Source organism: Bombus pyrosoma, linkage group LG13, assembly GCF_014825855.1.
Source record: "Bombus pyrosoma isolate SC7728 linkage group LG13, ASM1482585v1, whole genome shotgun sequence".
NCBI lineage: Eukaryota > Metazoa > Arthropoda > Insecta > Hymenoptera > Apidae > Bombus > Bombus pyrosoma.
In genome coordinates, this window is record NC_057782.1 from 8,882,842 (window position 1) to 8,901,682 (window position 18,841).

An 18,841-nucleotide genomic window follows, 5' to 3' on the forward strand; every position below is an offset into this window, starting at 1 on the left:
TGCGACCGTGAAGTCGCGTTTCTTTCAAGTTTCATACAATTTCTCCGTTTCCTATCTGCTCTCGATTCCTCTGCCCCTTTCATCTTGCTCGATGGCGAAAGGGTAGCGACTCGAATTCCTGACGCGCGAGAGAAAGTAAGAGCACGGGGTGAAGACGAAACGGGGTGAGTCGGGTTTCCCGTCCCAGCCCTCCACCCCCGCGCGATAACTTTTTCCTTCTCCGCTTGTACCGTGCTCGAATTTATGCCGGACGGAGAATTAATGCGTGACAGATTTGTAGTTATTACGAGGAGGAGGCGGAGGTCGGATGGAAAGAGTAGGAAGACGAGTGGCCGGGACTCCTCACTCACAGCCCCAGGGAATGAAAAGGCGAAAGAGAGAACACGCTGGACGGACGGACGGACGGAAGGGCGGCACGAAACGAAGAAAGAGGAAAAAGGAGCGTGGCCGTTCGCAGAAGAGGACGGGAAACGATCGCGAAGAAAGAGCAAGAGGTGGAAGAGAATGAGACGACGCGATAGCACGAAGGCACGAAGGCACGAAGGTTTCACAGGGCATCGGAGGCATAACCGGGCAAGGCAGTCGGGCATTCAGGCAGCGACGGCAGCGGAAGTGAGCCCATTACTTATTATAACTGCCTGGCGAGCGAGCGAGCGCCTGTCAAGCATCCATCATCGCGACGAATGGCCTCGCTGCCAATAACATCCGCCGTCATCGCCAACTTTTCGCGGTCTTCCTCGCTAGCTTGCTTGCCTGCCTGCCTGCCTGCCTGCCTGTCTGCTTGCTTACTTGCTCGCTCGCTTATCCCCTCTTCGTCCGTATAGCTGCACATACGCTCGATCACTCGTGACTAACTCGACAGTCCTGACTTTGGTTGTTGCCATTTTTGCCTTTCTCCCCTTAAACGCAAGGAGACCGGACGGTGATCTACGATCGACGAACGACGAAACAAACGAAAATCAGAAGCGAAGGAAACGCGAATGAACGAGAAAGCAAGCAGCTAGACTTTTCTCTATTTTCTTAAGAAAGACAGTTTTCTTCGTTTCGGTAGTTCGATCGAATCGCAAGGAGACGAAGGGAAGACGAAGGAACTCGCGGAAAAGTTCGTTATTTCCACGTTGGTCAGTTTATACGGAAATATCAGAGATTTGGCATGGTACATCCGACGGCTGTAGTGCATATTCAACTGCAGCCCGTTTCGCCGGGCATATGGCACGTCGTATCTCAACGTAGTCAGCCGGACAGTCCGAGTGACTCATGGCGGATTACCGTGATTGCTTGTTTATGGTCATTAACATCCTCGTGGTCCCATAACTACCGCATGGCGTCCCGTTCCATCAACGAGCGTCACCGTAGGTGTTGTACGCGTCGCGCGCGTTCTACGCGCCCGTGTGCGTGCATGCGCATATCTCTATCGAGTGGTACGTTCGAATAAGTCGCGGGGCTTCTTTTCGCGGCTCTTCTTTCTCCGATATTATCACATTGGTTTACCAGCCTGTTGTCTCTCGTTTTTCGAAAAAAGATGCAGTCACGTGTGTACGTATATATGTCGAAGCTGATATCGGATTTTTTCAACTGCGTATAGAACGAGAACGTTCAGTCGATGAGCGGGCGCGCAGAGATGGCCGGAAAACGTATATAAAATCGCGTTCGAGCAATTAGAGTATCGAACAGTAGGATCGCGTGTGATTCGCGCTTGACTGTTTAGCGGTGCTGATTGATGGGAACGGCTCCTCCTAGAGCAACTGCTACCCACCGACGGCAATTATACCTGCTACACGTATTGTATCGTTCCCGACACATAGATCGCCGAGCTCGTTCGGATCGGCTCGGCTCGGTGGCCAGCAACGTTAATACGATTCCGGGATGCGTAACTCGCGTCACCCCGCAACGTCGGTATCGGCATCGACACTAGCATCGGCATCGACACTGCTACCGACACCGATACTAACACTAACACCAACACCAACACCAATCTACATCGACATCGCATCGACATCGACATCGACATCGGCATAGACACAAACATAGACATAGACATAGACATAGACATAGACATAGACATAGACGTAGACATAGACATAGACGTCGGCATCGACCATCGATATCGTCAACCAACGTCCGTTGCAACACCACCGCCGCCACCGCCGCCGACGCCACTGCCACCCCTTGATTGCCTCATTGGATCGCATTATGTCGGCACCATTATCATAATTCAGGGATTTTTCACAGCCGTCCCACAGAGCGCACGAGCTTTGGCTCGAGGCCCGGTCACCCGCCGAGGGGGACATACGCCGATCGATGCCCGTCGAGTCGCAAGCTACCTCTGCCTTCCAACTTCCGTTTCACTCAGTTTCTTCGAGACCTTTCGATCGATGCGTCACACCGATAACACCTTCGCAGCCTTCTCCTTTCGTCACCGGTCTTTCACCTGTCTTTTACGCTAGGCACTGTACAACGAGGCTTACCTCTAAACGAGATCTCACGCGAGACTCTGTATAGCGATACCATATCGCAATCGGCAACTTTCACGCAGTGCAATGTGATTTACCGCGACTATTTCATCGATAGGTCGACTCAAGCTCGTAATTCCTATACACGCGTGTTAATTCTACAAACAAATTGCAACGAATTCACTAGGAAAACTCTGCATGGTCACCTACGTTTCTGACAATTGGTCGATCTTTTAACCGTTTTCTTCCTTCGTACGATACTTCCTTCTCTTCTATCGCTACAGTGAACGATCGTCGAAACGATATTTCGTCGCTTCAAAGCTACTGATCGCGACTAGGTGACACGATACCTAATTCAGCCAGCGTGAGACTTTATCTAGAGAGATGCCTCGAGGCAACCTTCATCGTGCAGGGACTAATTTTCGCTATACTAGAAATAATCAGACGCAGTAAGGTCAGAAGTAAAGCCTGATAACGCCACAATTCGGATTTCCTCGAGTAGTGTCTCCTTGCAGAGGGCAAGAAGAGGAGGGACAAAGGAGGAGCGTCAGGACCGTTTATCGTCGCGTTGCGGACCGCGAACCTTCGACCTCGATGCTCTGCAATGTCAGCTGGAGTTGGATTCATGTGCATGCGTGTCTCGCAGACGTTCGTGGACGAGGGGTAACGCGGTATAATATGATAATAACGCCCACCGCACAGGTAGATACGTATAATTGTCGAGCATAACTCAGGGCAGAGCGTCCTGGACGTCCGTGATGTACGCCTCGGTAAAGCGATTGCGATACTACGGCGTAGCAGACTCTGTCGGTCAACCTGTATCTCGGGTTACGTCTTGCGCAGTAGTCGTCCGTCGATGTAAAAATGAGTAGGCGACTATGTACTAAACCTAAACCGAAACCTATCGTACCGGATTACAAGCAGAGTCGTTGATAATCGAACGATGGGTGAAACGTCTCATAAGAATCTGTATGTGGAGTTGTTCGAAAAATTCATAGCTTCTTTACGACGAATTTCTGTCAAATAAGAAAATGTTCGGACAGGCGTAACGCTCTTAGTTGGATACTAAAGAAAATTACGAGATACGTCCAAAATTAATAAATCCGTTTCTTTTCTCAGGCAGATGATGTCTCGTATGTCCAAGAAATCTTCGATCGTATGTGAAATGTTCGCTCCTGTCAACCTCATTGGATTGTAAGATGTCGAAGGGTAAATTCTGTATCTGACTCGAAAAATTCTGTATTTGAATGCTTTGTTATATTTGTCCGAGGTTCGTCAAAACGCGCGTGTACCGCGACCACGGTGTAAGAGTTTAAAGTCTGAAAGCACGTATTTTCGTAAATAATCAGCGGTTGAAAGAAGAAAAATCGGTGACGACAAAGGAACAAGAGACAGGGTGAGGAAGCGGGCGAGCCAACAGCAACGCGCACAGTCACCAGTACGCAACGTGGCGCGCCAAGTGCGAGTATTAGAGCGATTGACTGCCGGACGTAACCCGTACGTGCCGGCCGGTAACACGTGTAACATACTGCCGCCATGTATCTCTCCCACTTTCTCCCTCTAGTCTCCCTTCTCTCCGTTTATACCACGTTTATGCGCGTGGAATCGAAAACAATAGCAATTGCGACGCGTCGACACGACGCGATACGTTCGATCGACTTTTTTCGGCTCCGTTGCTTTCGAGCTTCTCAACGAAAAAATAAAAGAGTTTCGAAGCGAAAGGAGTCGTGCGCCCGACGATTTCCGTCACGGAAAGGGAAATTATACAACGAGGAATGAATCGTTCGACGATTAAAACGCGAGTCGCGATAAAGGGCGATAGGGGTTGGTGGAATGTACGCCGGTAGGTCGCTGGGTACGTAGGTGGTTTATAGCGATGCGACAAAAATGTAAATGCGATATCGTCCAAGGAGTCCACGGTATAAATCTCGCGTTAATGCGTGGAACGAGCGACACGCCGTTGGCTACGGGAACGAGTCGGAGAAGAAAGATTGGTAGGGAAAAGCGAGAACGGTATACAGAAGAAAAGAGAGACTTCGTCGTGGCGTTCATTAGGGATCCCTCCGACTCCCTTCGGTCCGCCACCCCCGTCTGCCGAATCGGAGCAAAGTACAGAGCGCTGAGAGATCTGGAAGAAGAGTTAGAGCGGTAGAGACAGAAAAGGCAAGAAAGAGCGAACGAGGGGTGTAAAGGGGGAGGGTGGGTATGTAAGAGAAAGAGAGAGAAAGAGAAAGAGAAAGAGAGAGAGAGAGAGAGTCAAACAGAGAAAAGGAGAGAGAAGAGTAGGAGCGAGGTGGAAGGGTGAGGGCGCTGCGATAGATCACACGGACGGCAGCGCTCCTTCGAAAAACATCCATAAAACGCAGTAGGGCGGACTCAGCGACAATAAACTCTACATATAAATCTTGTCCTGTGACGCTGTGATACGCTGATGGCGAGCACGATAATCTCCGAGAATGCGGGCTCCTCCTCTCCTCCCTCGACGCCGACTCTTCTTGTCGTTCTCTTTCTTCTTCTTCCTCGCGTGCTCATTTCACCGGACTTTTACTCTCTTCCTTTCTCCTAATCTCTGTCTCTGTCTCGCCATCTCTCTCCCCTGTGCACCCCTCCGTCGTTTTCTTCGTCAACGTCGCGGGCGACATTTAAATCCTTTCGTCTCGACCCATTTCGCCTCGGTTTCTTCGGTTACTTCGCCTTACAGCGTCGTACAGCTTCCTTATAGTTCTATTCGATCGCGATATTGTCCTCGCGATCTTCCTCGCGATTGTCCCCGCGATCTTCCTCGATTCGAGTACGCGCAACGTACACGACGCGTGCGGAACTGCCGCGTCGAGGTTCGAGAAGAAAAGGAGAACGAACCACGTAAGTAACGCGAAGAGACAACGACGAAGCAGGCGACCGACGATTAATCTCGCTTCGCCACGCAGAGTCGAAATCGAAGAGCCGTTTACGGCGAAGAATCGTTGCCCCGTTAGCCGGCCGATGTAGCTCGGAATTAAAGTCTCAGTGCCGGTAGCAGCCCCTCGGCTTGTCCCTGGCCTCCTTCACCCTCGGCCGTTCTTCCACGGCATCCCTCCGCTTCTTCGCCGTGTCTCGGCGTATCTTCGACCGTAATTCACCTCCCTGCGCTTGCCTGCCGCTCCCTAAATGCTTCTAACTCCTATTCCTTTGCCGGAATCGAACAATGGCGCGTGAAATTTCAACTTTGAGCCTTCTCTTCCCATCCACCTTTCAGTTTCCTTCTATCTTCCACCCCAGCGTCCTTCTTTCGTTCTCGCTCACGCTCCCCTTCTATCTCTCGTCCTTTTTCTATCCGCCTCTTTCTCCTGCTTCTCCTCGTCCCTATTTTCCCCCTTCCATCGCTTCGTTGCCCTCCTGTGTTTCTTTCTTTCACAGCTGCCCCGTTCCTCCTCCCATCGCGAGACCTCTCGCTCGCGTAATTTAATTATTCACTCGAAAGCCAAACTTGCCGAATCTTGGCCGACTACCGTCCGTTTGGCCGCCTCGGTCGCATCCGGTGTTAACTTACAGGCGCGATCCTTCCAGCTCATTTTCAACCCACTCTCGGATCAAAGTCCGATTCGGCGCGCGAACGAACCGAGGAAGAACGAGAGAGAGAGAGGATACACCGTGAAGCGAGTTCGAATCTTCTTCTAGCGTGGCACGTAAATCTTCGATGGTGCTTAATCGCAAGAAGCAAGGATTGCTCCGACAAGCCGCTGGACAGATAAACGCGAGCTAGACGTCGACGTTCTCTTTTCTCGCGACGCATCGTTGCGCTCGCCACCTCTGCTCGCTTCCTTCCCCGCTGCTCTTTCCGCGACAGCTTCTTCACGCGCGTTTTTTACCCGAGGGAACACGATTCGGCTGATTTACGGCGGAGAGTAATTAACGAGCGTCCGGTGGCGCGCATGCAACGGAAAAAGATCGATGCCACGGCCGTGAACGAAGGTTCCGGTGAAGGCTCTGTCGACGTTAGCTTCGATCGCGTCGATCGTTCGTATCTCTTCTATGATGAACGGAAGGCCGAAACGAGCGGAACGAGGTACGCCGATAATCAACGTAGCCCGTCTAGGCGTCGCCGCGGTTAAGGCAAGATGGATTTGTCACGCATCGCTGTCGTTTAGCCGATAAAGTGACGGCAGTCAGCCGGTGGCACGAGGTGCTAACTAGACAGAGCGGCACTCAATTACTACCGTCAGACCTCGTGTAGTTTAACTCATCTACTCCATTCCGACGAGTCCTCCTCTCCACCTGCCTTCCCTTTGGCTAAACACTTTACGAGCAGCTTGCCTACGCGTCGCGCGCGATCATCGTCGTCCTTGCAACGTCTCTTATCGAAAATGGCAGCGCGTTAACGGAGTGTACCGTACTGCGCGCGTACCAACGATACCAATACGAGCTCGCCCCGTTCATCGTACACCGCATCCTCGCGTTCTCGGCAACACGCGATCCCTCTCTATCCTCGTCTGCCGCCACTTTCCATCGAAACGCCAACCCCGCGATAATTCTCTCACTCTCTCTCTCTCTCTCTCTCTCCCCACCCTCCTCTGTCTCCCGTTTTCCACCGTTAACGCGAATACCACCGTTTTCGTTATCTTTCCGGCCAATTACCAATCGGTCGACCCCTCTATCAAATTTCTTTTCACACCTCATCCTCTGTTTCCGTTCTTCCTCGTTTTTTTGTTTCTCACGTTGCTCTTCTATCCACCACGCTTCCGTACTTTCACCGCGAAATCGACGTCCAAGGGGTTCCTGTCTCTTTCATCATCTACCCTCGTGGTACATCAACTTGCATGCGTCTACGTTCACGCGGTGTTTCAGAAATACGTAGGTGGCAAACTTTAGTGGCGCGTTCCACTCTCCTTTAAGGATGAGTTATTCGTTCCAGAAGGAAACTGAATAATTTTACCAGCGTAGGTGGTAGGTTACCCTCAAATCAAAAAGATTACACGCATATATCATGGACAATGGTTTGCTTAACTCAAATATCACAGAAGATGCGTGGTAGGGACGAGTAGCAGGCTAGACAAAAATCAAAACTGCCGAGACGAGAGAGAAAAAGATCAAATTTTGTCAAAGTTTGACAAAAAATTTACAGCCCGGCGTTTCAAACGAGATAATTATTTTTAAACGTCTTGACAATTTCCCAATGATCTCTCAGAATTGCTTGCTAAGTTTCCGAAGGTGTTTCATACTCGCGAACGTATTTCTGAGACACCCCGTACTTTGCCAATTTTTTACCCGTTGTCTACGATGAATGGCACAGCATAGATCCGCCTGTTACTGCACGTGTTATGGCAGGATGCGAAACAAATTTATCGGGAGTGCGATATGACCGATACGCAACCGGTTCCCAAGATTTCTCCGAGGAATTCGCGGATACGTCGATACTCCTGCATCCTCGAAGGATACTCGCGATTCCAGTCGTTCATCGCGAGATCATGCAAGGAAAATTGGATGTGAAAATTTCGACGAGACCGATATCAGTCTCGTTTCCTCTCTCGAAAAGTTTCAACCATACATGGCAAGATTCTGCTGGAACGTCCCTTCTCCGATCGTCTCTAGCACTCTAGGTTTCTCGTTCGAGATGTACTTCTTCGGGATCAACGGCAAAACGTATCGCTATTTACGTTAGATTTCTCCTAGCAGCCGGCAATTACCAGCAGCCGTGCTTTCGGCCCCGACAACGCGTACGTTGCCGGTTCCCTGCAGACAACGAAACAATCGATAAACAACACGTGTAGATAACAATCGTGGGATGGAAACCCTCTATTTTCCAGAATGGTCGTTGTAATTGCCGTACGTGTTTCGAGGAGCTTCTCCTTGTTCGTACCTTCTATCGCGAAATCGTGTCGCGTGCGCGCGTATACCTGCGCGTTTTCTCATGCAACGAAATCTTCCGCGTTATTCGAGAACGATTCGAATTAGCGTTTCAGAATTTTCGAACGCGTGGTTGCAGAATGGCCGAAGCGGAACGCACTGTCTGCTTGTTGCGAGCCACTAGTTCAGTGACGTAGCTTCCGATGATCGCACGTGATTTCTGCACCCTATTGCACCCACGTAAAGATCGCATAGCAAGGTAATCCCTGTCCCGTGGCCTCCGATTTTTCCTCACTTTATCCCCTTCTCAGGATGTCTGAGGAAGGATTCCACGTCAATTTCTCCAACTATTTTAAAAATGTCAGTTAATATCGATCGATTACCTTCTAATAAAAGTACAAAAATTAGGTAGTAACGAACCATCGAGATTATGACGACGTTTCCTGGTCAGCGACTTTAACTTTACTAGCGAAAAACTTGAACACGTTGCTCGAAGGAAATCACGTGGCATCCGTGGCAGAGGTCGGCGTACAGGTGGACCAAAGGGGTAGCTGAGAGACGATCGAAGGCAAGTAGACAGACAGATAGTCGTAGGTAGTCGTAGGCAGTCAGCCGGACTGAGATCGCATGCAAATACAAGGGAAACCTCGAAACTTAGCGCCAGCTAATTACAATCTTGACTTCACCCTTGAGCTTCATAACGGCTAACGGCTCCGCCATGCTTGCCTTACCAACTTTTTGGCTTATTGTCCTTACGTACTGGCCACGGGGGATATCCGACTCGCGTCTAACCTATCCTGCCAACCCCGTGTTACCGCCGATCCCCTACCTAACGCTGCTGACTTTTGCCTCAAAGGTAAGTACTTTCAAACTCGTATACAGTTTGCAACTCGTGCATCGCGAAACGCGTGCTTGCTTTTTAATGCTATCTATACGATCGCGAAAGACAAGACGTGACGCAGCGCATCGCCTGCTATGCAGAGTCGCAAGATAATAGGGTTCTCGCTTAATCTGTTAACCGAGAAGGATGCGTAAACTTGTCACTCGGATTCCCAATCTCCAAGATATGGTAATTTCATTATTTAAGTCTCTGAGAAGCTAATACGATCAATTTTCGTGATGCCTTTACGTTGCAGAACTCTATTGACCGCTGTTTCTTGTTTAAAATCGTTTAAAACGTGTCTGAGACTAGCAGCCCCTCCGAATTTCAATTTCAATATTTCTAAATAATAATTTCAGTAATTTTAACTAATTTCGATGCTTCTAAATATACTAAACTATGAAATTAAAACTGTTGCGGACAAATCAACCTCGATTAAATTACCAATCCTTGAGAAGGTAAGTATGTACGAAAGTAAGATTATTTGTAACGCAGAAATATAAGGAATCTCTAGATAAAGAGATTAATATCCGATTAAAGAATTAATTCGTCTTGGCAGATTCACGGGCCATACTTTGACTTTCACGATATGTCGGTGTATTTCAACGTTAATCAATCGTTTCGTTGGGGGTTTTGCAAACAAACCGCGTTTGTTCGTTCTTCTTAGGTGTCTTTCGCTTCGGACTTCGGACGTTCCGCAGATTCGCTATAAGAGAGAAGTTTTCATAGGAGCGCTTGCGCGACTTCGAGTTGCTTCTGTCCAAGGGAAGACGAGACAGCAAGCTGACGGGACAGCCGGTCCACTTAAAATCGATACCAGGCTGCAGCCGTCTCCGTCGCGTGCAATTCCCATGCAAATGAATTGCACCGACACCGACGTTACGTGAACCTTGGCTGGGATTGATTTTTCCAAAGTTTCCAACCGTTCCACGACCGACCTCCGCCATCGATAAAGATGCTCGTTGATTTCAACCCAGCGGATTTCCGTCCTAAATTACCTACTTTTCGTGTTGCGACTCGACCTCGCGTCGCGCTCTCGCCTTCCTACGGAAAACGTCTTAAAACTAAATTTCGTAAGTTGCCCGACTATCATTTGCAACGTAGGATTACGATACGTTCAAGTTTGAAAAAATATCAGTTAATCGTGACATTTAAAGTAGGATACGTAGTTGCCTCGATAGGTCTTTACTGTTAGATTGTAACAATCCAGCATTTCCCTGACGGTTACGTGTTAAACAATTAATTTCACAAAATTTTCAGCCAGAAACACAAGCAACCATCCGACGAAATTAAATAAAATCGAATAAAAAGAATGGCGCCGGTGAAATTTCGATACAAGCAGATAGGTAAAGCGAAATAAGAAGTAGGAAGAACGAGTACAAGGAACAAGCGTGAGAGGACGAGAGGGAAAGGGATAGCTGGTCGTCGTTGCTATTCCGAGTGATGATTACACGCGCAACCACGGTTGTGCTAATTATCCGGACCATGATGGATCATTTCCGTACGGAAGGCATGCGCCCAAACAATACTTAGTTATTTCCATTAAGGTACTAGTGCAGAGATCGTAACACCGAGGTGCTACAATAATTAATCACTCGCGCGTCTGTGGACAAGGTTCGTTTAAGACGAGACGAGCGTTTTCAGATTGGAAGACCAACATCGACGCTTGCCATATAATCGTCCAACCTCTGAATCGTAATTGTATTCGTCTAGTCCTATCGTTTTCGATGTCATCGTGTGGTTAAAAGGCGACGAAGAAAAGTCGCGCGGTGAGAAAAGGCAAAAGTACGATGGCAAGTATGAGATTTTCTCAGCCATAGAGCAACAAAACACGACTGCGGCAAATGTATTACCCGAACCGTCCGACTGGAGTTCGGTTGTACGCTAATGAAACGTAGCAGAAATATCTCGGTCGTTTAATTAGAAGCAATAAACGGGAGAAGTTCAATTGTCTGGTGTATTCGTAGGGCAAGGCTCCGTACAGAGCCGAGCCGTATCGCCCATCTAGCGAACATCGCGGCAGCTTCCCTCGCAAGCTTCTTCCCTATCCAACTCCGGGTAACCTCCAAGGTATCTTGTGCCGCCTTTCCTAAGATTCCTCGCCCCCCCCCTCTGGTTTCCCCTGTACTCGTTCTAAACCACCTACCACCGCCACCACCCTCGGCTTCTATCTCTTTAGCTTCGTTCTAGCGGTGCACACGGCCTGGCTTTAGACGGTCCACGCGCGAACCTTCTCTTGTATAATTCCAACAGGATACTTCCAATATTTAATGCTCTGCTCCTCTTCGAACGGATACTACAGAGCACCCAGACACGACAAACGGTATAGAACGTGTCTACGTGTCGGCGACGCGCGATAAGTACGTGCCACCGCGATTAAGATTTCACGAGAACCAACCGAGATCCTGGAAAGTGTCGTTCATTCGATATGCACAAACAGCCGTGTGACGGGACTTGGTTACACTCTCCGGTGGAAAGGAAGTTTGTCGTCTCGTCGCGTATTAGGAGGCTACCGCAAACCATCGTGTATCCGACTGTTCGACCTTAAAGCATTGTACTCGTTACTCTTACAATTTACACCTTTACCGTACTACGTGGGTTTTATCGTTATAGTACGTGGCATTAACCCTCGCCGAGGACGACGAACACTGCATCACTTCTGACTCGTGCAGATATTTTGCGTTTGTTAAGTTACGTCCTATCGAACTGTATGAATTTACTTCTCAGGTTAATTTAGTCGTAAGAGTAGAAACCCCTCACACTTGGCTCGTTTAAGTCGAAACACGTGATGTCCGAACGACAAGCGTAAAAGATGTTCCAAAGAAGATTCGTGTCCAAAATTTCACTGTACTCAACATACGTGAAAAAGGAGAATCTAATCGATGGACTACGGCGCTCCGTTTAGTGGTATCGTATTATTTCAAACTGACGTGTTCCGATTAAAATTCTGGACGAAAAGTCGTCTGTAGTCGCTTGAGCATCGACGTAAACTTTCCGCATACCTACGAGGAAGAAAAAGTAAGTACAAAGACTCGGGAGCTAGTGAATGCGAAGTGACGCTGCAGAGTAATTCTACTCTTCTCAGAGAAGAGAGAGAGAGAGAGAGAGAGAGAGAGAGAGAGAGAGAGAGGGAGAATACGTGATAAGATGGACGAAGGGAGCAGATACAGGGGGAGGGACAGGTGCAGAGAATGTAAGTGTATATGTGCGTGTATGTGCGGGTACACGGTGTCTTGCGCGAACTAGAGAAGCAGAGAGAGAGCTAGAGAAGTGCCCTAGATCACCGGACGTCTAGCAGCGGAGCTGTGAGTGCAGATAAGGACCGCCACGGCGACGGCCAAGATGGACGGCCGACCGGTCTCAGCACTAGCCGGGCTTTCTACTCGGCTACCACGTCGCTACCGAGCGAGGATCTCCTCTGCCTGCTGTCCCCTTACCCCCAGAAGCTTCCTGGGGATCCTTATTTATACGCCGTCGGCCCAGACTAACGCCCATTGTCCCATTTCACCCCCGGGGTAATCTGCCGGACGCAAATCTAAGGCCCTGATCCTGCGGGCTACCGCGAAAATCTATGACGCCTTTAATTTACACGCACCTCGACCTGCTACACCCCACCGACATCGTCGTCGTCGTCGTCGTCGCTGTCGTCTTCCTCGTCGTCGTCGCCACCGTTGTTACCAAACCCTCACCGTCGGCCAAACTCACGATCTAGACCTGCAGCAGTAAAAAGTCAGAATTATATTTGGCTATGGTTACTGGTACGGAGTTTGGTAGAATTAGGATACGCGTTAGGACTTCCTCGAGTACGATACAAGTAAGTTAACGGTACTTCATGCTTTGCGAACGAAGGTTACTGTGGATCTGCTTTTCTTTTACTGAACGACAGGATTGTCGTACTCGTGTGCTTTAAATTGTCTTTAAGGAGAAAATGTTGTACAGTTAGAGACATTGATAAAAGAGCAACTTTTCAAGACATAGGAAACAGTGTTCAGCATTTTAATTCCCAACGAACGACAGACGCCAGTACATCGAAAAAGTTCTTAGTAGCCGAAAATTTATACTTATTCTAGCAATTAAATATTATTTGTCAATCTACAAGTTTCGATATTATTTCCAATGAAAAATTCATTTTCGAAATTTTTTCTTTTAGCGAAGATTTGGAAAAAGGGTCATTAATTTTATCAACACTCGGACTCCTAGATTGAATGTTTGCCTCATTGTACAACCATAACGTTAACGTCATTGCATCCGTATCCTTTCTCTTCCGATACCACATATCTCTCCTTTATTTCGTTCTTTTTATTTAAAGAAAATCGTCATTTGTACGATTAAGAGGCAAGTTGGATAAGAAAGATCGCGTAGCACTAATTCCCGATGCGCCCGTACGTCTGCAAGGGGAATGGAACTCGCGTGGCTTTCACGAAATCGAAGGTAGAGCGGAGGCGATGGGTGTGGGCCAAATATTAACGTCGTGCGCGATAATTGCGAAGTAGATTGTAGGAAGGGCGGATTTCGCAGCGCGATCGGACAAACCCAGGGTCCTCGTGCCCGATAACATCTCGTCCTCTCCATAAATATGTCGCAGCGAGCTTAACCCCCTCGCCTATCTGCCGGTTACGAAGTAGGGGAAGCATTAACGTCAAACCGAGACGGGAATTATGGCTCCCCCGTCAGTTCTCAATGAATCGAACGTTTTCGGTAGGAAATCCAGCCTGGAAACGAACTTTGCTCGCTCGTGCGAGCAACAAAACGTCCGATCACCGATATTGTCCTTTGCTCTCCGATATTTTTAATGCTCGCGCGACTCGTATCGGGTTCGTTCGGGCCTAGTCGCGTACCAATTACTTCAGTCGTGAACATTCGTTCGAAATCAAACGCCTTGTCTTCTTCGAAACATCAAATTTCTGACTCGACGTTACGTAAGGAACGAAATTTCGCTAAGGATTCGCTTGACCCTAAGATCCATCTTACACGCAGGGCTAAAACCATTCACTTTTCAAGGATTGATGTTCTTCTGGAATTTAGAGAGTAAAGTAGACATAGCCGAATGGCGACTTGTATGTGAAAGTGACGTGAAACTCGACGCGACGCAAGCGTCGAAGCTACAGTGGAAGAAACGAAGTCGATAGAGAGGATTTAAGTATTCGTCGCGAACACGAGCACCCTGTCCTATTGTCTTCTCGTAGATGATACAAATAACGCAATCAGTATGCAGAAACTTCATGCATATTTCAGAGGGGGCCGCAAGGGTGGCCGGTGCTAAGAAGGGTTTATGACGGGGGTTGATCCGAGGATCCCCGTCAAACCGCACCGGTCTCAATATCTAGTTAAGCGGCCGGGGAACGACGAACGGCCAGGGGAGACGCGCGTACCTCTTAACTCCTGCAAACTCATTACAATAAATCAAGCTTTGTTCTTCGAGCGAGCAATGTTTGGTTAAATTCCGCGCTCGCTCGCGCCATCCTTCCCTCTCCGATTTCCACTTTAGAGCAGCCAGGTCACTGATTTTACGCATTCTCCGAGTATCCACAGCTCCTGTTCGTCGATATAATACAAAGCTGAAAAGAAGATCAACGAGACGATAGAGAGACAGGTAGGATATACCTGGCGACAAGTAGCATGTGTGACCGTACGTGCTAATGTTAATATATCGTAGAAGGCGGTCAAAAATGCGAAAACGCTTTACGTTTCGTCTTACGTTACGGCACAGGATTTCCGCTGCAAGAGGACTCGACGAAGAGTGTAGATGACATCTTGATATACATCGATCTTTCTTCATCTTGATCCTGTCTAGATCGGTGACGTTGTTCGCGTCTATGTTTCTAATTCTCGTAACAGCCAATGATACGTTGCACGCGAGATTAAGATGAATCTAATGTATCGCGACCAATCGGTCCCGTAGTCCCTTCATCCGTCATTCCAACTCTGCAGAGTGCAAAAGTGGCGGGGTAATCCGCGCGTGCAAAGAACACGGGACACGGCCCATGGCTCGAAGACGGGAAATCCGTAACTCGAATTTGTAGCTACGGATACAGAGGGATATCAAGCAGCTGGTGCATTCTGCGGGACTCCACGTGGTATAGGCGTCGACGTTGACTAATGACGGCGTAACGGCTAGATAGAAGGGAAGAGGAGAAAGACAGAGAGACAGACAGGGGGTGGCGTGGGGTGCATACTACGGATGTGGGGGTGAGAGGAGGAAGAGAGAAAGAGAACAACGACGTTAGGGGTGGCTGTGACCATGGCGGGAGGGAACAGAGGAGCGAAGGGGTCAGAGGGAACAACAGGGGGAGGGGAATGCAGGAGGGCCAGACAGCGCGCCCTGGAACAGAAAATTCACCCAAGTTCACGCGACCTGTTGCACCCCCTAGCTCACCGTTTAACCTATAACCTGCCCGCCAAACATGGGTTTAACCTCGCCTTATCGCGTTATCGAACTGCTTGGACCGCCTTTGCTACCTTTGCTGCCTCAGCCTCGTCCGAAGGTTCCCCCCTCGTCCTTTGCATTTTTCGTCACGTTGCGTTCTTACCATATCTCCAAGCAAACACACTCTGAAGATGTTCCTGCAAATCCCAGGTATCAGTTAGCGGCTATCTCTACCAGTTAGTTGCCTACGCGTGGCAAACTGCGTGAAAAATGGAAAGAGGGAAAATGGGAGAACAAAAAATTGGAAAACATGGAAAGTTCGGAAAGTGACGGGGAGGCAGAACGCAATGTTACCTAGCTAGAAGGTTGGACGTGTAGCCAATCTAGACGTTAATTAGCCTAGCGTCGCGTCCCCGAAATTCCGACCGCTCGTTATTCGTTGGTTCGAATCGATTCGCACGCTGACGAGCAACGAGTACATCGAACGGAGAGCAAATTAAATTTGGTTGCCGCGTCAACGCGATTACCAAACGTTCTGGCAAAAATATCAATCGCACGTGCAGGTATAATACCGGTTAACGAGTGTGCCTTTTAATTAATCGATGTTCTATCGTTATCCGGAAACGCTTGATTTTTCGCAAGTTGACTTGTGAAGGGGTTGTGTACACGAGCACGAGTGTTACGAAGATCCTATATATACGTACATCCGTTGATTCCATAGATACTATCTGTCTAGTAAAATTCGCATATTGTTCATACAAATCTATCAAAACGTCAGCATCGAATATTAGCGCATCTTTGGGATCTCAACGCACCAGAGCTCAATCTCTTTGATCAATCGTTCGTTATCCTTACTATTTTCCCCGTTTCTAGTTAACTGACTATATAGTGAAACGCTGGATTACGCGGCCGTAGTAAAGCATCAATCCGTAACGACAGATCTAAGAACATTGGCCACGCCTTCTACGTGCTCTTCCTTATTGGCCATTCTTCCTGACGCGACGACAGTTCCAAATTTCGTCTACCAATTAGCGCGACGCTGTTTCCCAACCAGCAAAACCGGTCTTAAGCAATCTTCGCGTTCCTGCGAATTTATCCGTGAAAATATCACTCGATGCGCGATCGATGTACGGGACACATCCGAGATGGAATGTTTAGAGACGGGGAGAAGGCGAAATTCCGTGGTCACCGCGATCTACGGTATCGTCGTCGAACCGACACGGTCGTGGAATAACGGAAGAACCACAGGCAAAACCTTTTAAAAGCAACTCGGCGTACTCACGTGAGTTGATGAATATTCATGCAGCTATATAATAACATTTTTGAGCCACTGTTTAGCTAATCCTCCGGACTCATTTATCGTCGGCGGCAAGGACAGCAATAATTCTTGAAAACGTTCCAACGCCGTTACTATTATTATCATGCGAATAAATACCCCGGGATTAAGCAAGACGGGGCAAGGCGAGGTGTACTCGCGAACGGTGCATTTTACAGAAACAAACGCACTGGCCGTCGACGTTCCGCGATTTTTCCTTTCTAACTACCGATTGTAACGACGGGCCACGCAACGACCCTTTCGATTTAACTTAAGGTCGATTTATATTATATGGCAGGCACCGTCGTGTAACAGCAACGTCATGTACCGGTCAGTGGTGAATAGAGTGAACGGTCTCGTTTAAAGCGCGTGTTTCAATGTTGTGTATGTATACAGGATGTAGCAGAACACGTATGACCCACTTCGGCAGCTGATTGTACACCTAAAAACAATGAAAAAGGTTCGTGTAAACGTATGTTCTATCTATCGTCGTTTATGAGATACGACGAATTTTCTTCTGCCTATGTGTTTTATATATTCTATATATATATACATCCATATGAAAATAATATACCGTGAAACGTAGCAAGCACAAAGTACGATTAAAAAATGAAAGAAAAACGTGGCAAACCAATATCGAGGTCCACCCTTGTATCTATACACATCGCTAGTCTTAAGTATAACGATACTTTCCACGATATTTAATGCAAATTAATCGCTTTTATTTCCTAGTTATTCCTAGCTATGAGTCTGTCGTTTCATTTGCCTCGCGTATGCCTGGCAACGTAAAATCCCGAACAAAATAACATTCGTAGAGTTTTCCAATAAATGTGTCGAGCAAGCGATCTATAATACTTACAGCTGATAGTGTATTTACGCGAGTTTACGCCACGAAAAGTTTGATGAGACGCGATAGGCCGGCAAGCCATTTCACTATTACCGATTCGGAAAGCAATTACATTTAATCCGTTCACGGTGAATTTGCGTTTGAACTTTGAAGTCGCGCAAGCGATACGTTATTATCGCGTCACCTGATGATCCACCTACATCGTCCGATATGACGCGAAGCCATCTATAATTGAATAAGCAAATCGCAATCGCACATACCACGCGTGACATTTATTATTCAGCCAAACTTCGTTAATCGTCGCTAAAATAATGAAATATGGCGATTGTAATTGCAATATCTGATAAAAATGAGTATTCGTCTGGATACGAACGTTGCGTCTAATTAAAAGTAGCGTACACATACGTTTAGACGATCAGGTCTGATGCTTATAGAAAATTCCACTTTTCCGTGCTTCTCTGTTCGTGTCCAAGTAAATTCTCGCCGCTTCTTGGCAGCCGATCTTCCCTTTTTTTTTCTTTTTTGTACTCTTTCCATGCGGCAGCATCGCAAACCTTCGAGTTAATCCACATTCAGACTTCGTTAATGGAGGAGATGCATCGGAAAGTCGGTGGTGAACTCACGCTCCGTTTCCATCTTCCTGAACGACTCTTTCCCTCGTTCGCTTCTTGGCCCGCGTACCAAGCAGCAAACCTACATAGGTATATACACTACGAAACAAAGGGCACGTCTCTTCGTTTAATGTTACCGCAGTCGAGTCTCGGAGAGATTATAATAATCTCGGTTTACGTAGCGTCTCTCAAGCCGGTTAATTTGAGGAGGAAACTTGCGCCGACCGTAGGATTCGTGAATCCCGTGGCTCCCGTTCCATCGTGATCTCTTCTAGCCTACCAAATACCCGATCTCTGTCTAAATTCTCGGGCTATACTTCCGCAAGACACCTGATCGAGATGAAATTTCGCGCATTTCGTGGAGAAAGATAGTTGATCTGAACAATGAAACATCAGCTTTCGCGATTAATGCGTTCGGACGACATCGGTTCTTATATATCAGTCGTCGCATTTAAAGTTAACGAAAATATGTTCTCAACTGTTTTAAATTTTCCACTTTCACGATATCTATCGGATGACGTATATGTTCCTCGCGGTTCAATCGT

At 47.9% G+C, this 18,841-nt stretch overlaps 1 long non-coding RNA gene across 1 annotated transcript in view; it reads right to left on the minus strand.

Moving 5' to 3' along the window:
* Window positions 1–1,305: 1,305 nt before the first annotated feature.
* Window positions 1,306–18,841, minus strand: part of LOC122574318 — a 70,882-nt gene continuing 53,346 nt past the window's right edge. The window contains exons 4-8 of the long non-coding RNA XR_006318999.1: window positions 18,091–18,239; window positions 14,790–17,280; window positions 14,529–14,714; window positions 12,752–12,870; window positions 1,306–4,581 (exon numbers count right to left, since the gene is read on the minus strand). This is a non-coding gene — a long non-coding RNA (uncharacterized LOC122574318). The remainder of the gene's footprint in view (window positions 4,582–12,751; window positions 12,871–14,528; window positions 14,715–14,789; window positions 17,281–18,090; window positions 18,240–18,841) is intronic.